Below are 20106 nucleotides of genomic sequence, written 5' to 3'. Positions count from 1 at the left end.
ATATATGTGGAATGTATATATGCATACACTTACAGCAGATATACACCATATGCCTTGTGTACACATCCATTCACAGACAGATACATGCATATGCATTAGGCCGTTCTCGTTAAAAAACTAATGACATATTTTTGACAGAAAAAAGTGTTGCTCAATACTTTCCTGTCATGTCACACACCTGGACCCTGGAGAATTGTGTATATGTTGCGGACACCATTATATTTTCTCGTGCAGTGTGAATGGGTAGTACTACTAACGTCACCCTAGAGATTGTAGTTTTCACTGAACTTCCTTATCAAATTTTTTGCTCTGTAACTTTAGATAACTTGTAACATCCCTGTTTAATTAGTCCTGGTAGGGATGATATAATGTAAGTAAAGAAGCCAGCTGGAGGATAGTGTCTGGTTACCGTGGAGATGACTGAAACCGCTCACTGAAGCATTAATCGAAAACACCATGCGACTATAATCACTTATCAAAATTGTTGAGCGACCTCCCAAACATTACCCATTATGTTTACTGCTAAATGTTCTTTGTGTTGATGCCTACTAAGCAACCTTGAAAGAAACCACTAAAGCAGTCATTTCAATGGCATGAGAGCTCATGATGAAACAATGTCACTGCTGTTTAACTGTGATCAAACAGATATAAACAGATGATGGCAATAGCCTACATATGGACATTGGTTATTTTTGTGTCACTAAGTCAGCCATAGCAAAACAAGATCCACTTTCTTTACATGAATGAGCTTGCAATTCCACGTGACCAACAATGCATTTCTAGCTCCATCAGATCTGTTTTTGTTTTGTTTGTCTTTCCCCATTTGCATCATTATGAGGGGCGAAAATCTATAGTAGAGTTTGAATAGCTCGGTAATGAGGAGGAGGAATCAATCATGCCTTCATAGAAGCCCCTCTGCAGCAATGAGAATATAAATCCAAACTCATAAATTCCACAGTTTTAGGTCCCCACATCCTTCTTAATGTCTCCAGAGTGTACAGTGGCCTTGTGTGATACTCCACTGTAGAAGGCCTGGTTGATTTACGGATGGGTTAATTCACCTCCTATTGGGAGGTAATGGTAGAGATATCAAAGTTATCCTTTCCTGTGTGAGCTATAAAAATGCTGTAATTGCTGTGTTAATTTTGGGCCAAGCACAAAAAGGATGTTCTGCCGATCCATCCAACTATCAATCTACCTATCATCTCAACACTTGGCGTTTGGCATGTGTGGACCATTATTACATATGCCACATAATTGGGCATAATTAAAAGGAAGCGTAAGTACTGTAATTAATGTCAGTTGTCAGGCGCTAAAAGGCAGGCAGAGGATAATTTTTCCCTGTGGCTTGACGAAGGAGACCTTTGGAATTGGGAGAGTGCTGATTGATATCACCTGACCTTTTCTGCACACATAAATGATGCAGACAGTCATTGAAAATCAGTTACAAATAAACATTCAACCTCATAGGCTAACTCTTTCCTTAATTGTCTTTTATTGAGTGTGTCTTGTCCTATGTAAAAGGTAGGAAAATTCAACAGAGCTGATTAGTTTATAATTTGTCTTTTTTATCCAGTTGACTGCTGGCTGACAACAGCCATCGTCCAATCATAGCTTAGCAACTGTAACTAGGCACAGTAGGTCTGACTAGCTCTTGATTTCTCCGCATGCTGAGGCGGTGAGCATGGGGCTGTAGATATTTGGTATAAAAAAGAGTTATGAGGGTGGTTTTAACCTCCAAAACCTTCCAAAACCAAATCCACAAAAACAATAACGAATGGATTAAAAGTTTGTTCTTTGCTCTACCATAATGTGAGTCTGTCCTCCGAAGAAAAATGAGACATTAGATCATTATGACAGTTGGCTAAAAACACCAATAGTTAAGTATGAGTGACAGATTTAGTCTAGCAGCCATAGTAATTATGACGCATACATACAATGGCTTACCCATTGGCAGATATATTTGCATATTTGGATGATGTGATATTATATTATAAAATGTCATTCATCACATAATGAGATAAATTACCAAAGTGGCCTAAATACTCCATATGGACAATAATGAGCCATAATAATAACAATAAACAACCACCGCACTTATGGGTGCACAAAATCGACGTGATAAAGTCAACCGAACAATTTCACCTTATCAATTATTAATTTAAACATTTCAACAATGTGTGAATAAAAGAACATCACTTAGAAACACGGGGTAAACAATAAAGCTTTTTTTTTTTTTTTTTTTTAAGTATACCATCATAACGCAATAAGCCTATATATTTCACTGTTGGTGTTCCACTCAGTGGCATTACACTTTAAATAAGGTAAGGCAATGGGCTAATCAGACTAGCCTATACATAATAAATGTTAACATGGTAAAACAAAAATGAATGAATAATCAATTAAAAATAAGTCTAACACACAATCAATATTTGTGAGTAGGCTAAATCATCTTCATTTGAACGCTTCTGATTATATTTAAACACATTTTGAGCAGACATTCAACACCTTGACCGTGCAATTTCCATAGGCAGCTTTCCTGCAATTCAGGCGCTTTGCAAAGGTTTTATTGTAGGTCATCCTCCTCTGTTTTTCCTATAATTTAATTATGACTTGACAAAGTTGTCGAATCACCCACACGAGTGAATACTGTTGTCTAGCAACTTTGAATATTTAAACAAACTGGAAATAAATGCATTTCATGCATTAGTAAATTTTATGTGGTGGAGCTTTTTGGTATAAATGCAATGTGTTTTTAATATGGATTCATCTTCACTATTTTTAACAATAGGAAGTGCTACACAAGATTTATTTTCGTAAAAGTCAAAGACTGGGGGACATGAACATTTTATTAAAACATTGTAAAGTACATTACCTGTGGAGGTTCTAGTGTTAACTCTGTGGCTATTATTGTTGCCATGATGACAAAGATTGCCCAATTAACCATAACAAAGTGATAATTTTAACCTTAACCAAACATTTTCCTAAACCTAACAAAGTGTTTTTTGTGCCTAAACCTAACCACACTTTAACCACCTGCCGATAGGGGCGCCAAATTAGAAAATGCTCAAATGACATATTTGATCATTAAATGTGTAGGATTTCTTGCATAAACTTCAAATGTTTGCATGTCTGGCTAACTAGTTTACTACCTACTGTAGAGTAGTCATATAATGTAGTGATGTAGTGATATTATTGGAGAACTACATTATTTGTGGGGTATGTTGGAAAAAGCCTTGTTGCTGGACTGACACAACCACTGTGTGGTAGCTAGTCCTGAATGCTGTAACAGAGTATGGAGGAACACGAGTAAACATCTAAACGGGGTTTTATTAGAGCAACAATACAAGTCTGATCTTACATGTTGTCTTATAACACTGTACTATAATAGTGGGGCCAACCAGCTCTATCCTGCAGTGCAAAAACAATGCAGTTCCTTTATTTTTACATCTTCTGCATGGATCATCAACTGGCGAGGATGCTAATTATGATAGATATATTTTTCATAGATTTCTCATTAACTAGCCAGCCATCGTTGATTGAGAATAGCAGAATCTGCTGTCTGAAATCAAGCAATATACAGTTATATACATCTTAACATAAGGGCTTCCAGCCCACACACGTCCTACTGATGATGGCCTTGTTAAATTACCTAAAAGGTGAAAGTAAAAAAGCTATAGAAGAACATATGGTGCCTGTTATGTGTACTGTGTTTGAAGCCATGACCTCTAGGAGGCCAAAGCCAATAGGAAGGCTTGAAATGTGGACCAGCAGATATAAGTAGGGAAAATGAAGGAAATCTGTTTAATGTGGAACATGCTTTGAGTGCTCTCTTTTTATTTTTCTTAATTTAACTCTGTTTGACCCCTGCCATATGAGATGTGAAATGACACTGATTATGTTGGGTTAGCTGAGATCTGAGAGTTTCTTCACTTACAGCTTTGAATGAGATGAATATTACTGTACTATGTACATTTTCCAACAAAAATCTGGTGGCTGTTAATTCAATGTATGGAAATATTTTGATATTTCTGACCAGTCAAGATTAGACCACATAAAGGAAATCCATGTTGAATAATATGACTTAAGCTTTCATTTTTGCTGAAGTAACCTCAAGGTTCTTGATGGGTGGCATTTCAACGTCTCAAAATGCAAAGCAGTAGAAAAAGAACCAAGCAATCTAGTCCGGCCTTGCCTCCTTTTCAAGGGTCCAGTTTTATGGTGTGATGTATGAAATGTAATACCATTCACATCCAGTGCAACGATTACTCTCTGCGGCACAAAAGCTGTTCAGAGGAATATTTGGAGCACACGTCAGAATGATACTTTGAATGACCGCTCTCCCACACTAGGTTTATTTCCCCAAGCCACCTGCCTCATTCAGTGTGGGAATACAATGCTGCATAGTGCTCTCTACTGTACCACGACGTAGCCACAGTAGTAAATCAGTTGATGACCTAATGCAGGATGAGAAGAGGCAACATCCTTTTTTTTTTCACCGTGCCACATGGGATCTATTTCCTCTCAACATTAATAATACTCTGGAGCATTAAGGCATGCAGCAAAAGCAGATGTATTCTTCCCCGGGCTGATTCAACTTGTAAGCGTTTCCTCTCCCGAACCCCCCCTCCCCAGTCCTGAGGCAAAGCATGATTACCCGATTTTAATGAGATTTTTAATGTGATTTTTTTTTTTTTGTTCAATCCCTGCAAGACAATCCAACACTCTCTTATGTACAAACAATGGTTAATGTTTGCAATCTGATTATATGCAAAAAGTACACATGTTGATGTTCTGGCTTCCCACTCTTCCTTCTTTTGATTGTGTAGGCCAGAGTTCCACAGTTTCCTACCTTTCATCTTTACGTGATATTCATAATCCTCTGCACAAAGTAGGTGTGCAGTCTAGTCCGTTGGACTTCATTTTTAAATCTTGCTGAGCAGTACTTATGTGGATTTGAACAGTGTATATACCACACAGGCCTTTGTGATAATTAATATCCAGTATAATTAATTTAGTGTCTGCCACATTGATGTTAACCAGGTCTAGTCTCTTCATATGCACTTCATAATTTGTCTGTCTACCTAAAATAACTTTTTGTGTGATACTGGCAAATTAAAACAGATTCCTGAATGAAACTGATTATGCCAGAACAATCAACAAGCATTGGATTGGATGAGGCAGAGAAGAACGAGTAATGTATTGGCTGTATTGATTAAAAGTCTCCCCCTTGCTTTCAGGAGTATCGCAGCTAAATCATATTTTTGTTCCATATGCGAGACACCAAACATGATAAATAATTGAAAACAGTGTAACGTGTGTGTGTGACCATTTAAGTATTTATGCCTCACTTACAAATGCAAATAAATGTTATCTTCACTTATTCAGCACATATTGCACAACACAAACATCACACAGTACAAAGGTGAAGCATATGAATCTATGTTAAGTATAAATCCTAAGTCTCCATACAATTACAATAGGATTACTGGGGATATAGAAATGTGAACGTAACAATGCATATAAATATTTTTCATTTCTTACCTTTCTTTGTGTGTATGTGAGTTTCCGAGCTCATGTTTTGTCCTCTCAAGCCTAGAGAGATTACACATAGTGTGCAAATAAAGTGGAGATGCCTGCGCGTATTAACCATAATAAAAAGTACACACTTAGGGATAAACATCTCTCAGGTTTATCGATCAGATGAAATCCCTCTTGTGTCTCACTTAATGAAGTTGAAAATAGTGGGATTTCGCTGGAAACAATCCACAAAATCCTCTTTCGTCTAGGTGCCTTTGCAAACTACTGAATGCTTTGTTTGAGTCTGCTTTGTAAGACAAAGTGATTCAGTTAGGCAAACAGCAGGCTCGCACAATTAAAATTGCGGCCCATTGCTTGGAATATTTTTGTTTTTGTGTGCAAGTCTTAAAATACCTCTTGCAAAAAAGTATAATATAGGTAATAAGGTTGAGCCCATACAACCCAACTATCATGCTGCTCAATTAGTGGGTCTTCCATGACTGGTGAAAACTTCATGGTAAATAGAACTGATATTGACAATATGTCACAATTGTCGTTTGTGTATATTGCACGTTTGCTGGTTGGGATGTGGAACCTTTCTCTTTATAGGAACTCCAGTCTGCTCAAGTGGTAAGTCAATTGGGTTGTGTAGTTATAACCTGCTGTACTTGTGGGCTCCGTCCTTGAAAACAAAATGAAACAAACTTAATGTTTCCTGTAAACAACAGAGACGTGACCAAAAGGTCTATAGTGGTAATTTGATTTTGTGATATTGACCCAGATACCTTGACCCATGCAGTGTGTAGGTCTTCCCCTTTATTCTGACTATTGTTTGTGATGTTTTTGTTGCTTGCTGGTAGGACAGTGGTTTCCTTGTGCATTAGTCTCTGTTGGGTTGCCAAGAAGTTGCTTGCTTGGTGCTCCAGCTTCCAGCACAACTCACCCCCACTTTTGCTCCCCTCTTTCCCCCTCAGTCTCCATTCCCCGACAGAGGGGTCATGGTATGTTTTAAGCACGTGTCATCCCAAATAACGCTGAGAGATGACAGACCCTTGGCTTTTTACACACATGCTAGCCTTAGATTTGGACGTGACCATGACATCATACGGCAACATGCCTGGTTTCTGCAATGAAATTGTCCTCACGTTCAGTTTACTTTGCTGGTTCCAATTGCGTATACAGCAGCTGTTCTCAGCCCATTTTTGAATGAAACCCAGGATTTCCTGTATTTCCTTTTAGGTGAATGGTGACCATATGCTTGGACAACAACCAAAGCAATAAAAGTCACAGGCTTTGAATGTATTTTCTTTAGATACTTCATCAATCTACACTAAAGTTGTGAGATAGAGCAGGTGTTAAAAATATACCACAATTCAATACATCATTCAATTTGCAGGAGTCTGCAGTGAGCCTGAATAAACAAAAAGCTTAAGTCATAAACGCCAAATTCAGCATCACCTTAGTAGTAGATAATTAAATATTATTTAAGAAAGAGGGTGCTCAGAGTATAATACTGATACTTACACTTGAGCTTTTTAATTAGGTTTTGTTTTTGTTTTTTTAAACCGCTGTCATATCAGTTGCACTGGTTTATCTGATCTCATTTACACTCATGGGAGTGCAGTGATGTTTATTTGTATGCCTTCAACAAATCAAGACAACATAGTTGATGTGATGAAGGGGCTGATTTACCCCTCATGTGTTTTGTTGGATGCCTTCACATCAGGCACAATATTTCATGCAGTACTAATTTAAGTCTTGATGTCATCTTTATGATTGAAACTAAAGATAACATATAGTCTCCGAGATGTTCAAGCTTGTGCAGAGTCGTAAAGTGTTCCCATTATCTATTTACATTTAAAAATGTTGCTTGTTTGATTGATTTGGGCTTGTTCTTACTCCAAGTGGTTTGATGAGTTTCCTGTATATATGCATCCACAAAGCTATCAGAGCTCTTATTGATCTTCTCTGAAGCCTGTGTGATTCCCCACCAATATGAGAAAGAAAAAAAGAAAGCATGAATCTTTGTGAAATGATGGCACATTACACAATCTTTCCACGTAGTATTAGGTCATTAAAAAGAGGGGACATAATCTCTATTTATAATGAAAATATTCTCCATCACTGGTTTGAAGCTGTCACTATAACCTTACATCTGTTAAATCTGTGTTTGACTTGAACTTAATATACAGAGCAATATGTTGACATGGCTGACAAAACTCAACCAACTCACTGTATTCATTAGTGAACTGTGTTTTTTTCCCCCTCCATTCCCTTTTTTTCAATGGATAGACTTAAGGGAAACAAATTGCTGACAAGACAGTTGAAGAAAGAGGATAATACAGTGGGGAGAAGAGCAGATGGAGGGAGGGATGGTGGAGAATTATTTGAGTTGCAGGAGGAGTGACAAGGCTGCCCATTAAGGCCACTGGTGCATTGGAAGGGTCGTGAGTTTATGTCTCAGCATTTGTGCAATTATGGCACTTGTAGTATCAACCCTTCCTTATATTATTGTGTGACCATTCCCATTACACTGCATGAGCTGATGCCATAGTTACATGGGCATATCTGGCTAAATGTCAATTGGCAACATTTTTTTTAAATGAAAGAATAAAAAAGGAAAGCGACAGCGTAAGAATAGAAATATCCTCCGTAAAAAAAGTACAACCTGTTTAAGTTCTTGAGATATTTCAAAAGTTTCTGAAAGTCAGAGGGGAGGAACGAATGTGACAAGGATTGTGATGACTCCTGAGCACATATTTGACATGTTACATAGAGGATGGGTTTCCTGCTCTGGGGCTGGAAGACACTGTAGCAAATGAACTGAGAAGCCTCCATTTATTTTCTCTCGAAATGCAGCTGACTGTTTCTACTCGACTAAACTCTACTAACCACTCATATAAAGGACACATGAATTCACATGTTAGTAACTATAAGAGTAATACTTACAGTACAGTAAGGCATTTTTGGCTCTACATCTAATTGTAGTGATGGTGGGATATTGCTTAGGCAGATCATCGGTAAATCTTTACTCAGTAATCTGCATACAAAAGGCAGGTTCAAGTTCATAAGGGTTTTTCAGCCCTATCCCACGATGATGAGGGGAAAAAAGACAAGTTTCTTTGCCACAGAGGATTTCCGGGAGCTGTCATTGTAGCTCTGAGACAGCTCTGAATTTATCTGCAGGCTGTCAGTGGAATTAATACAGATAAGGTAAAAATATGACAAAAGTTTGAAAGTCTTTAGTTGAAAGGAAGCTCACTTACTGCCTTGTTATGTTAAAGAGTAAGGCCAAAATGGGAGGAATATATCTCTAATGGGTCGCATTTGGAGGATTATGGAGTTTGGACGACACCGAAAGCCAATTATATCTGTGCTCTGTCCAAACTTGGTTGGCAACCCCAAGCTCTTTTACATTTGATATTATATCACAATAGAAAAAAAGATTTTGTTGTGATACATTGACAATTTCCCTGCTTGTCTCATGAAGGGAGTGTGCCATTTAAACTGTGGCACTTTTTTGTCTTTGTCTCTGTCATGTTAACAACTTGAGGCTCTTCAAGGTTTAATGGCTACAATGAAATGACTGTCAAGTTACTGTAAGGGGTGAAAGCTTTCCACTTCAAATAACAAAGCCAATATCTCCTTCTCTAAATATGTTTCCTGTGTGTAGTTTGCTGTCTAGAATTACAATGATGTTTAAATGTGTGCATCCTGATAATGTTTGACTTTCAATTCCTGAGAAAAATTATGTTGTGAAATATTGACATTTAATTGTAAACGGGAGTCCTGGAGCCTGGTCATGTTGTTTGGTTCTAAATAAACTGAAGGCATTTCACTGATATTCAATCTATTTAGACATTTAACATTATATGAAACTATAATAACGCTCACTTTCAACCCAGATGCCACATAGTTGCTTTAATGTTGGCAATATGATGATCTCTGACATAATGTCTATCTATTACAGCTTTCTACATGTTTAGTCAGCCGTTACCTAAAAGATGGCAAGATGTAATGCTGTTAACACCCTGGAGGTGATTTTAGTCACAAATGTAGTTAGTAATTGTATTGACTTCATCGCGGTGACCTCAATCTTTACAAACAGTTTACTATAAATATATATCCTGACATGTTCTGAGCAGTACTTTTTGTAATGACAGCTACAGGGTGTACCCTGGAGAAGAACAGTTTATTTTTAAGTATGAAATAGTTGCCCTAACTCCAACTGTGACAGATGCCATTGGGTATTCAGTGAAACTTTTTCAGCACAGCTTTACTAAGTCTGACTCCTCTACAGCTCCTATGGTACTTCATTGGATACTTCTGGAAACACTTAACTGGCTCATCTGTTCTGGGAGTAGCTTAATCCAATATCTGGGTGGAATTGCTACTGTAATCTTCACAGTGTTGAGCTAAGATGACATGACATCACTTTCAAGTTCCCATTGTTGGCAATAATTCACTTCTTGCAAGTCCATCTGATAATTCTTTGTATTATTCAGCTGGGTTTTCATGTTAACATGATTTTTTTTATTTTTTTCTACAAATATTATATATTTATAACTTTAATATACATCTACTTATAAACACTTAAAAGGCGGGATAATATCTTCCTGAAGCAATGCAAAGCAACCGACACGTTTTTCTCAAAGAAGGCATTTCTTAATCCATATTATATATCTCTCAGCCTTCAGATGGCATGTTCAGAGGAGGAGGAATTGCCAAAAAAATCTATAAAATCAAATCCTATTAAAGCGCAATAAACAAGAAGACACTAATCCATCCCACGCGTGCCTCTGCCAACTCTGAGCTGGGCTCTCTTCGATAGACACTGGCTACAGTTGTACTGTGTATCTACCAGTTGCTCGCCCACTCTTCCTCATCAGTGTAAATTAACTGTAAATTAGGTTTTTACTTATTGCAAAGTGGGCTTTATGCTTTCGGATTGGGCTGCTAGATGTGCTCGGTTTTTAGTATGTCATCATTGGAGATTTTTATCAGCTTTGCTATAATTTAGCCATATGGCTTTAGGATGCAGGCAGGTAAAGAACAACAGTATTTATTATGGTTATATGACTATATATGTTTGTATTGCAGTGAAATGTTCCTGCATGTAGGTTACAAAAAAACACAGAATCAGTCATGATAGAAGTACAAATACCTTCTGTACAACATTATATCTAGCCATTTAGCATCATGTGTTTGTGTCAATAGCATTCTGTCATATAAGGTTATTATATTCATTGGTTTCAATTGCTATTGTTGGGTTTCCTTTGACACTGGGGTGAGGCAACATGAGGTGCAAAAGGACCCACAGAGGTCTTTACCTTGACAGCTGCCCCACTCAGTGAAATCACCAGTGGTGCAGTATCACCACGGCAGCATTTAAAGCTGACCTCATCTTCAGGAAACATGACTCAGCAATATAAAAGTGCAAGGTGGTCTACTGATAGGGTAACCCTATAGTGGACACAAGCAGAGCTTCCAATCCCATCTCTTGCACATTAAGTTAATTGGCTAGATCAAGAGAATCCCATCCCCTATTGAATGAGATCATATCTACACTTAAGTTATGGCTTAGATTGATTCTTCCACTTTGTATCCTTGTGTTAAATTGCACTCTTTGGTTATATACAGTATAACTACTGTTACAAATAGCAGAGAGAATAATAAGAGAATGGTCACTGTTATTAGTTTTTTCATGAATAAATTACTTGTATTACAAACCACAGGTTATACTGAGGGTAACATTTTTGATAGTTATTTGTCCATACAAGGTGCATCTAAAGAATAAGCGATCACTAATAATGTAATTCATCTGTGCTTTCAAACTGAATAAATCGAGATGTCAATTATATGTATTACATGCAACATGTTCACAAAATTGAGCCTTTTAACCTATTTAAAATTCAGACAACAGTTCATTCAACTATCCAGCTAAATCCTAACCTGAAAATGGTAAAGATGATGCAATCAGTTGGATCATGAAACCAAGGGTGACACACACTCTGCAGAACGGTGTTTCTTCATCATGTAAACCATATTTTGAGTTAACTTAAATGTTGTAGTTTGACCAAGTAAAAACAAAAAAAAATTGCCATCAACATAAATCAGCTGGTGATATCCACTGTTACTGGCTAAAATTGGCACTTTGTAGAACTTGATCAGGACTCAGAACTCATTAAAATGGGCTCTTGCTGTTTGAAATTTCAAATCAAGTGTTTTTCATAAAATCAAGCTAAATGCTTTACAACTACGAGCACCCTTAGGGATGCACTTTTCTTTCAGTCTGGTAAATTAATAGTAATGTAGCTCTTGTGAAAAAGACTCCGGTAGCCAAGCAGTTTCCTTACAAAGATATGTGACACTTGTGGGTTTTAGACTGAATTTAGTTGTTTAAGAGGAAAACTGAAAGCTAAGTGTTGTGTAAAATGAGGTATTAGTATTTGTTTCAAGAAGAGGGAAAACACTGTCTTGCTGTTCAGGACACAACTAACTCTTCCTGACCTCTCTGCTGGATAGTGTGTGAACATGGTGAGTGAGACCTGCTTAAGGTAGTCATTGTGGTTCCATGCATTGACAAGGCAAGCATTTCTTGGGGAAAATGTGCTCCGTCAACGAGCTTCAATGCGGCTTGTACCATTTTATTTCCCTCTCTTAGATTCAGCATTAATCACTGATATATTTCAATTACAGTGACAATTACACTGATAGAAACAGAGAGAGGGATAGGAGGTAGAAATATAGGAGCGATACAATTCAACTTACACCATCTTAATGTAAAGTATTAGAAAAGTCTCACCAGTTTGTTGGCAAGTTTTCATATAAATTGAATTACTCAAGACTACTGCTGTTTTTAATTGTGAATTCCTAATGTAATGGCCTAATGGTGTAAAGTAATGATATGGCCAACAGCTTCCACCTTGCTGTCTCAGCACCATAAATATACTAGATGGGTAGGTTTTACAATTAGTATCACCATGGGGTGGGGTCCACACACACGCACACACACACACATGCACACACAAGCAAATGAGGCCTGCAATGATGGCCAAATTCCTCATCATCACTGAGATGAGTGAAGCTTCTGCTATACCCAGACATTAACCCGCACGCATCCACAATTTTCTCAGGCTGACACTTCAATTAGGCTAATCCTGCCTGCATACAAAATGCTGCACTCCTCCTCTCTGAACCAACGTGCTGGAGACATGCCATATTCCTGTGCTTTTTTGCTCTGCTCTGCATCACAAGTAGAGGAGCTTTCTCAGTGATGGAAGAGAGGATCCAGAACGATCGGTTCCACTTCCAGGCAGAAACACAGACGATAGATGCATGGAAGCAGAGAGGAAGTGGGGGAGGAAGAGAGAGAGGGGGAGGGAAGGAATGAAGATGGTGGGCCAAAAAAAAAGACAAAGTAACCCTGCTGTGCATTGCCTGCATTCGTATGTTCCAGAGGCACATACAAGACATGGGGGCAACCTACAGTGCAGGCTATTGATATAATAAACACACTCAGTGGTGTTCCTAAAGATGTGTCCACTGGTTGGGGTTCTTAGTTGTTTCAGTTGCTGTGAGGCATTCAGAAAAGAACTGTAAGAATAATCTAGTGTCAATTACCAAGGCGGGAAATCTTGATCAACATCCTTGCCAGTGGAAGATAATCCCATACATCATCGGTTTTTGTTTGTGCAGTTTAAGTTAAACTTGATTGCAAGGGGTCAAGACATGTGTTGATCTATTTTGTTATTGATTATTGTATGCAAACATTTTGAAACTAAACTTCATGAGAATAAATGAAAAACAACTTAAAATCGTTTAAAATGCTAAGTCATTCCTGGAGGTCCAAAATTGTTGCTTTCAAGACACCTAATGAATTGTATTCCAGGATGAATTATCTTCCAAGTTAAGTCAGTTTAAATATGTGGGTAGGGGATTTTGGTGATTTGATTGAATAACTGCTGATTGCACGTCACTGTATGCCAGAAGTAGTAGACTAAACTTGGCAGCTGGATTTTCCGTGACTGATTTGAGTGATGCATAACATAAAGTATTTATATCTTGAATGCCAGAGGTTACGGCTGTGATGTTATGAATGCTAACAAGCCATGGCCTGAGAAAATGTCACAGAGGGATCAGGAGCAATGGGACGAAATTCCACAAATGTGTCCGTCCGAGTTAGACTGATCGTTGCCATGTCTACCGTAGGTATGATCTGTATCAAAACAACGAGAAAATGAGAGACAAGTTTGCAGGAGAAATTGAGTGGTGAACCCAGCTGTTGCACCTTCACGTTGAATGTTTTAAAAAATAAAGTTGAACTCAAGTCAGAGAGTGCCCTGTTTTCTACAGTTTTTCTTCTTTTTTTCATGATAAACTCAATCTACATAACAGCAAAACAACACATTACCCGCCAGGATTGGATTCTGTTGTAATTTGGTTAGAATTCCATCTAAAGTTAATTCACTTTTCACAACCTTGTAAGGCTACTCAAACACTGAAAAACAATGGAGGCAGGGAGGCTGTTTTTGTTTTGTATCACTTGTCACTCTGTACTCTCAAGTGACCAAAGCTGTCAGCACTACATGGACACTCCACCCCCACCTCACTCTCCTTTACTCCCTCCATAGCTCCCTCTCTGGTATCTCTCCTCCCTGAGGCAGTACACTAGGACATCTAGGCCACCAGTGGGAATACTGTAGTTAATCTCTGCTAGTTAAATGCTCTTGTATGGCCCTGAGCATTAGCAGTCAACCATCCCCTCTTTTCTACTTTACTAGATCTCGGGGGAATCTGTTCAGCCTTATTTTAATGTATTACACAAGGAAAAAGAATAGCTTATTTTAAGGTAACCATTTTTAAGCATGTTTTTGATTGTTTGATATGTAGTGTTGTGGCTTTCATATCTGTATTTTCCAAGAATAGAGGTATCAATACAAGCAATTTTTCAGTGTAATTTCATTCTCCATCTTCTACCTTATCTTTTGTTTCCTTGCACCGTCTGAAGAGTCTAGCAGCATCCCACGCGATCCTTAGCCCGCACTAAAAAGAATTACCACTTTTTTTTGTCACAATACATTGATCACCTCACACATAAACCATAGGCTAGCAGATGACAGTGCCGCTAAATGTTTTTTAAATGACAACAATTTCTGTGCTTCAGTTGCTTCAGGTGGGAGTCTTCGCCTCATAATGAAAATGGAATCTGCCACAGACTGTGTTGAGGGCCAGCACTCTAGCCTTGGCCTTCAATAGCAGATAGGCTTTAACAACCTCCCCAGTGTAGGGCAAAATAGCTACAACTACACTACTACTTTGTTCTGTGCTCATTCTAAACCTGAGTTTAAAGTGTGTATTGACATGTGTGATTTGTGGCATCAATTGTGGTCCGGTGTGCTAATTTGCAGAACTGAAATGCACATACACAAAGAATAGACTTTTTCGGTGAAGTGAGACCTCTTTTTTATAAAGATATTTGCTATTTTAAAGATTTCAATGAGGTAAGTGAACCTTTTCATAGAACAACCATATCAGACACAATTTTGTTTTAATTTATTTATTTTTTGTACATGTTAAAACATTTCTGGAGGGGATCATTAAACTTAAATTGTGTTGTGACTTAAAATCCTCGCTCCAGTTAAACATTTTCACATGAAAATTCTTAATTTTCTCCATTTGTAGAACCTTAACTTTGACAATTATTGCCTTTTTGTTAACTGCTGTGGTTGAGTATATAACCGACTGACTCTAAACCTCTGTAGAATAACACACCAGCTTTACCACGATGCGGTATAATGTGTTGTCAAAAGCATGGATGGACAATATGAGAGCCTTGTTGTGTGTGAGGAGCCCCCTAAAAGCCCTCTTGCTGTAAAAAATAAACAAATAAAAAATAGTGCCTCAGAGCAGAAGTGTCTCCACTATCAGCTGAAATTATACACACCCTGACAGTGAAATGACTACCAGCTGGTGAAGAAGAAGAAGAGGAGAAAAAAAACATTTAATTTCATGACAGCTCATTTTAATTATTTCCCCCCCTCACCAGCACCTCCAACCCCTGTGTGAATTGCTTAAGACCACATTAGGCTACAGCATTGCATTAAAGTTTGAACTTACACTTCCATGTTTTTCCCATTATATTCAGGAAGCTGAATTTTCCCATTACAGTGAGTTAGTCACAGCCACTTTCAGTTAGCGCAGCTGCCATACGCAGAAGAGTTTTATCATCAGAATGTATTATGTAAGATTGACTGCAGGGTAGTTTGCAAGGGGAAAAAAAGAAACTCTTGCTATCAGCTCCTGCGTCTAAAACGGAAGAATCCTGTGCAGGGGTGGTCACGGGGCTAGAACCATTCAAATGGGCCAAGAGTGCTGATGCGTCCTATTTACCTTGTGGTAATGGATTTGTTTGTGGCCCGGACCCCCTTCCTGTCTCGAAGGAATATTGGGGGCTTAGCTCCATTCACTTTCTGCTGCCCTGGCCATTTATTTTGATTAGGGAATGAAGTCCTCCACAGAGCTATACCCAGAATAATTGACACTGTGTCCTCTGAGGTCACGACAAAATATACCCTTAGTACTTATCCCCTTGGTGAAGTGGCAGTGTATGAAAAGATTGCGGCTGAGCACTGAATTGAAGGTGTATTGTTGCTTTAGGTTGCAACAAAAACCTGTCGGGGAGCTCGTAAATTATATTTCCTTTCTTCTTTCTTTCTTTTTTTTTTTAAACGGTTGACAGGATAATTGATGTGTGCTGTGAACTTCCAATTTGCTTCAACTAGCCTATATGTTGTTTATTTTTCTTTTGTTGTCAGTTGGATTTAAAAATGTCAATGGTGATGGCGGCGATGTGATTTTTGGTCATATAATATTAAAAAATGACCTAGGAATATTGAATTAACTTAATGTATGTGGGGAAAAATCAGTTTAATCATTCATTCACTGGGGTATGTTGACATTCTCAACTGTAAATCTCCCATTTCCATCTCCACATATGTAGGAACTTTTGATTTTTGTTTAAAAATGAAATACCAAAATACCTTTTTTCCCCTCACATCCACATTCAGACAGTAGCTCCTAAAAGTGCCCTGATGCATGTCCACTCCCAGATGAAGCCAACTACGAATGAGGAGTGCAGAGGCAGAGAGAGAGAGAAGGGGAAGCAGATGGCTGGCCTACAGAGGTTCTGATCACAGGGATATTGGCAAGATGCTGAGCTGGAGAAATTAACCTTCAGAGGGTTTTACACTGCGGCAACTGTTGGCTCGTTCTGGATTCTGCTTTACCCCTCTCTCGCTAACTCTGTCGTTTCTCCAGTCATCCTTTTCACTGAAGTAGTCTCTCCCCTATCCCTCTCCATTTTCAGCAATTATTACCTCCCTATCCTCCACCCTTCCTCTTGTTTTACTTGGTCATTCACTTGGAACAAACCTCTTTTTTAACCCATTTTCACAGAGCTAACCTGTAGTAATGGGGAGATCAAAGATAAACGAATGTATACACAGACAAACCGATAAAGACCGATTTTTTTAACAGCCTCTTCCTCTCCTTCCCCATGATGTTGCAGTGTTAGATATCTTGAGGTCAAACCATTTCTTTTGCTTATGATGGAGCTCAAATACGATGTGCAGACAAAGTCAATGTAGCGTTGGCAGCAGTGTCAGCTCTTATCTGGGTTCGTCATCGCTGCTCGATTAAGGATCCCCATAAGGATCATCATCATCGGCCTGCTGCAGGGCATGGTGCCTGTCTCTCTGCCGCACCACAGCCTTCACCATTCTGGCGGCAAAAGGCCCTTGGGCTTTGCTGCTCGCAGACCCATAGCTGTCCATTTCATTCGGAGCACACAGTCGCTCCACTTATTCTGCATTGTGCCTTTAGTCCAGTCAAGCCAAGGATCCAGGAAGTGCAATGTTTGTTTACTCAGCTGCTTAGCTCTCAAGCTTAATATTAGCTTTGCTGGCAGCCAGCTGTGACAGTGAATTGGCGACAAGACTGTGAGCTCTGCCCCTAACAAGTATATGAAATCACAACTAAGGTTTTGCACTTGACATAGCAAGTTTTAAACTGCCACAGTGCAGTATATGTTAAAGATAAATCTAGACTGGCCTCAGTTAACTCAGTAATGAGGGCATTTGTTTTGCTGCGCAACACCTGAAAATGTAATTGTGTAGCAAATGTTTCAATTTTAGAGGACAAGACTTGTTCCCCTGCTATTATCTAACAAACTCAAAGGAAACTACTTCAACGATTTTCAATAAAACAATTTGTTGAGTGTGCAAGTTAGTGTGATAACAAATTGTATGTAGAGGCAATAAATAAGACATGGCAGTGCAACAGTTTGCAGTTAGTATGCAGAAGAGGAGGGGTGGGAGAAAAAAATGAACACAGTCCAAAAACAATACATTTTTGGATGTGATCAATAACAGTACGTTGACAGAAATGCAATTTTTAAGAGTACAATGCACAACTTGGATGGTGAACAGCACACATGCACTAGAATTATATAGAAGTTCATCCTCAATGTAGGTTTTTGGTCATATTTTAGATTTAATAACCTAATTACTCAATTTGCAAGGTCATCAAATATTTTGTGCATACTTAATATTCCATCACAGACAGTTAATGAAGTGGAGCACCAAACTCCAGCAGTAACAAACAAGCGGCCAACACTGACCGGATGTGGAAAAATAACTGGTCCACTGACTGTTTAATGTCATTGCGCCTGTACAGTGTTGTGGATAATTATGCATTTTCTAGTACTAGTGTTCCCTCTTACAAGCGGAGACTGTTTTTTTCCGTGTTAGACAGAATGTTACTAACCTCACATTGGATTTTAAGTTTCTAAGACATTTAGTCAGTGGTAGTGATCAGTAAATCACATGCAGAGTAATTTGCTTACATGTAATTTCAGTTAACTCTTTTGAATCAAAAAAGCCTTTTTTATGTTCAGTCTGACAGTGATACTCATTAAGACCAGTTGGCTTATTGCATGTTATGAACACATTCAGTTGTTGTAATTCAGGAGAATGAGTGAATGCTTTCACACATGGTGCACTGGAGTAGCAAACTGAAATACCGTTTTCTATTCATTAGATGGAGAATTGATTCAGAGCCAAATCGTTAGATCGCCACCCCTACAGAAGAGGTTTTTGTGTGAAGTAAGGAGCCATGACTTGGACTTTTTTGACTATAATAGACATCTTGAATCAATCAGTTACATTATTGTTTGTCCTTGAAAAAAATGGTTTGCCACTAACATGAATCTGCATCATTAATTGTCTGAAAAATAAATGCAAATGTACATATTATTAATTTTTAAAAAACATGTTTCAATTTTAGCTATTCACAGCAATGTTAATATGACGATGGATGAATACAGCATCTAACTATCAACAGTGTTTTATCAGTCAGAAATTAGAGTGAGAATTGGAGTCATAACCTGATTTGGTGAAGAGGTAACATTATTGAAGAACACAATGGTTGGTGGATGCTCTGAGCCAGACTTCTTGATCAAAGTAACCTGCCAGTATAATAACATTCTTTGAATACACACTTACGTAATTATTTTTGCTTCAGTAAAATTGGTTACAGAAGGTATTTTTCTTTTCAAAATTGATAGAATAAAAAGAAATGTCTCACTCTTGAATTCCACCCACTAATGTCGAAAACAAAGCCGCGCTGCTCCCCAGCCTTCATTTGGACATGTTCCATCAAATTTAGGATGTGGAAAATAAAGCACCAGGGGAGTGAAGCAAGCTGTCGTTCTTTAAGGGGGGGAAAAGGGGATAAGTGAGGAATGGCTTGTGTGCGGTGTTGTGATTGGCTGGCTGGTTTCATAATTTTGCAAAAACTGCTGAGAGACAAAGACGGAACATCTGCTCGACACATCTGAAGTGCAGTCTCGGGTGAAAGATAAAAGATGATGACAGTACTTACTTACTTAGGCCTTTGTATCGCCTTAGGAACAGAGGCCATTGACAAAAATTCTCCATCGTCTCTAATCTTGTGCCTTTTGATCAAGTTGTGTGCTTATTTTTCAATCTTTGCAATTTTTTAAACATTCTGTGCTTCTTTTTGAGGTAGTTCTAGCTCTTCCTCTGTTTCTCCTGCCTTGTACAGCCTTATATGTTAGTGTCTGTTTGTTGATTGATTTATTGTGTCTTCTGAGTGTGTAGCCTATCCAGCTCTCTGCTTCCTCCTCCCAACGATGACAGCAGGAGTTCCTTATTTTGTTGTGTTCTTGTCTACTGTAAAGCAGACATCTGCACTGGTGTGATTGCTTAAGAAATGCATAAATTCATTTTGGCCCATTTCCGTCAATTTGTCAGAAACAAGATGAAACAATAATTGCTCCTGCCATGCGGTAATCTGTGAACATTTTCCTACATGTCACATGCAATTCTGTATACGCGGTAATATGATACTCTATATACGAGTCCTTCTGTTCCAGCATCCATCTTGGGATTTGCAATAGTGATCCTTTAGTACACTCTTTCGAGCTGAGCATGGCCAAAACATACTGTGACAGTGTCAGGGGGGTGGGATGGCGTACTTGAGTAAATTTGTGAAGTGTGACTTACC

Source organism: Scomber scombrus, chromosome 23 (assembly GCF_963691925.1).
Source record: "Scomber scombrus chromosome 23, fScoSco1.1, whole genome shotgun sequence".
NCBI lineage: Eukaryota > Metazoa > Chordata > Actinopteri > Scombriformes > Scombridae > Scomber > Scomber scombrus.
The sequence above is the reverse complement of the archived record's forward strand: the minus strand, read 5'-3'. Positions refer to the sequence as shown.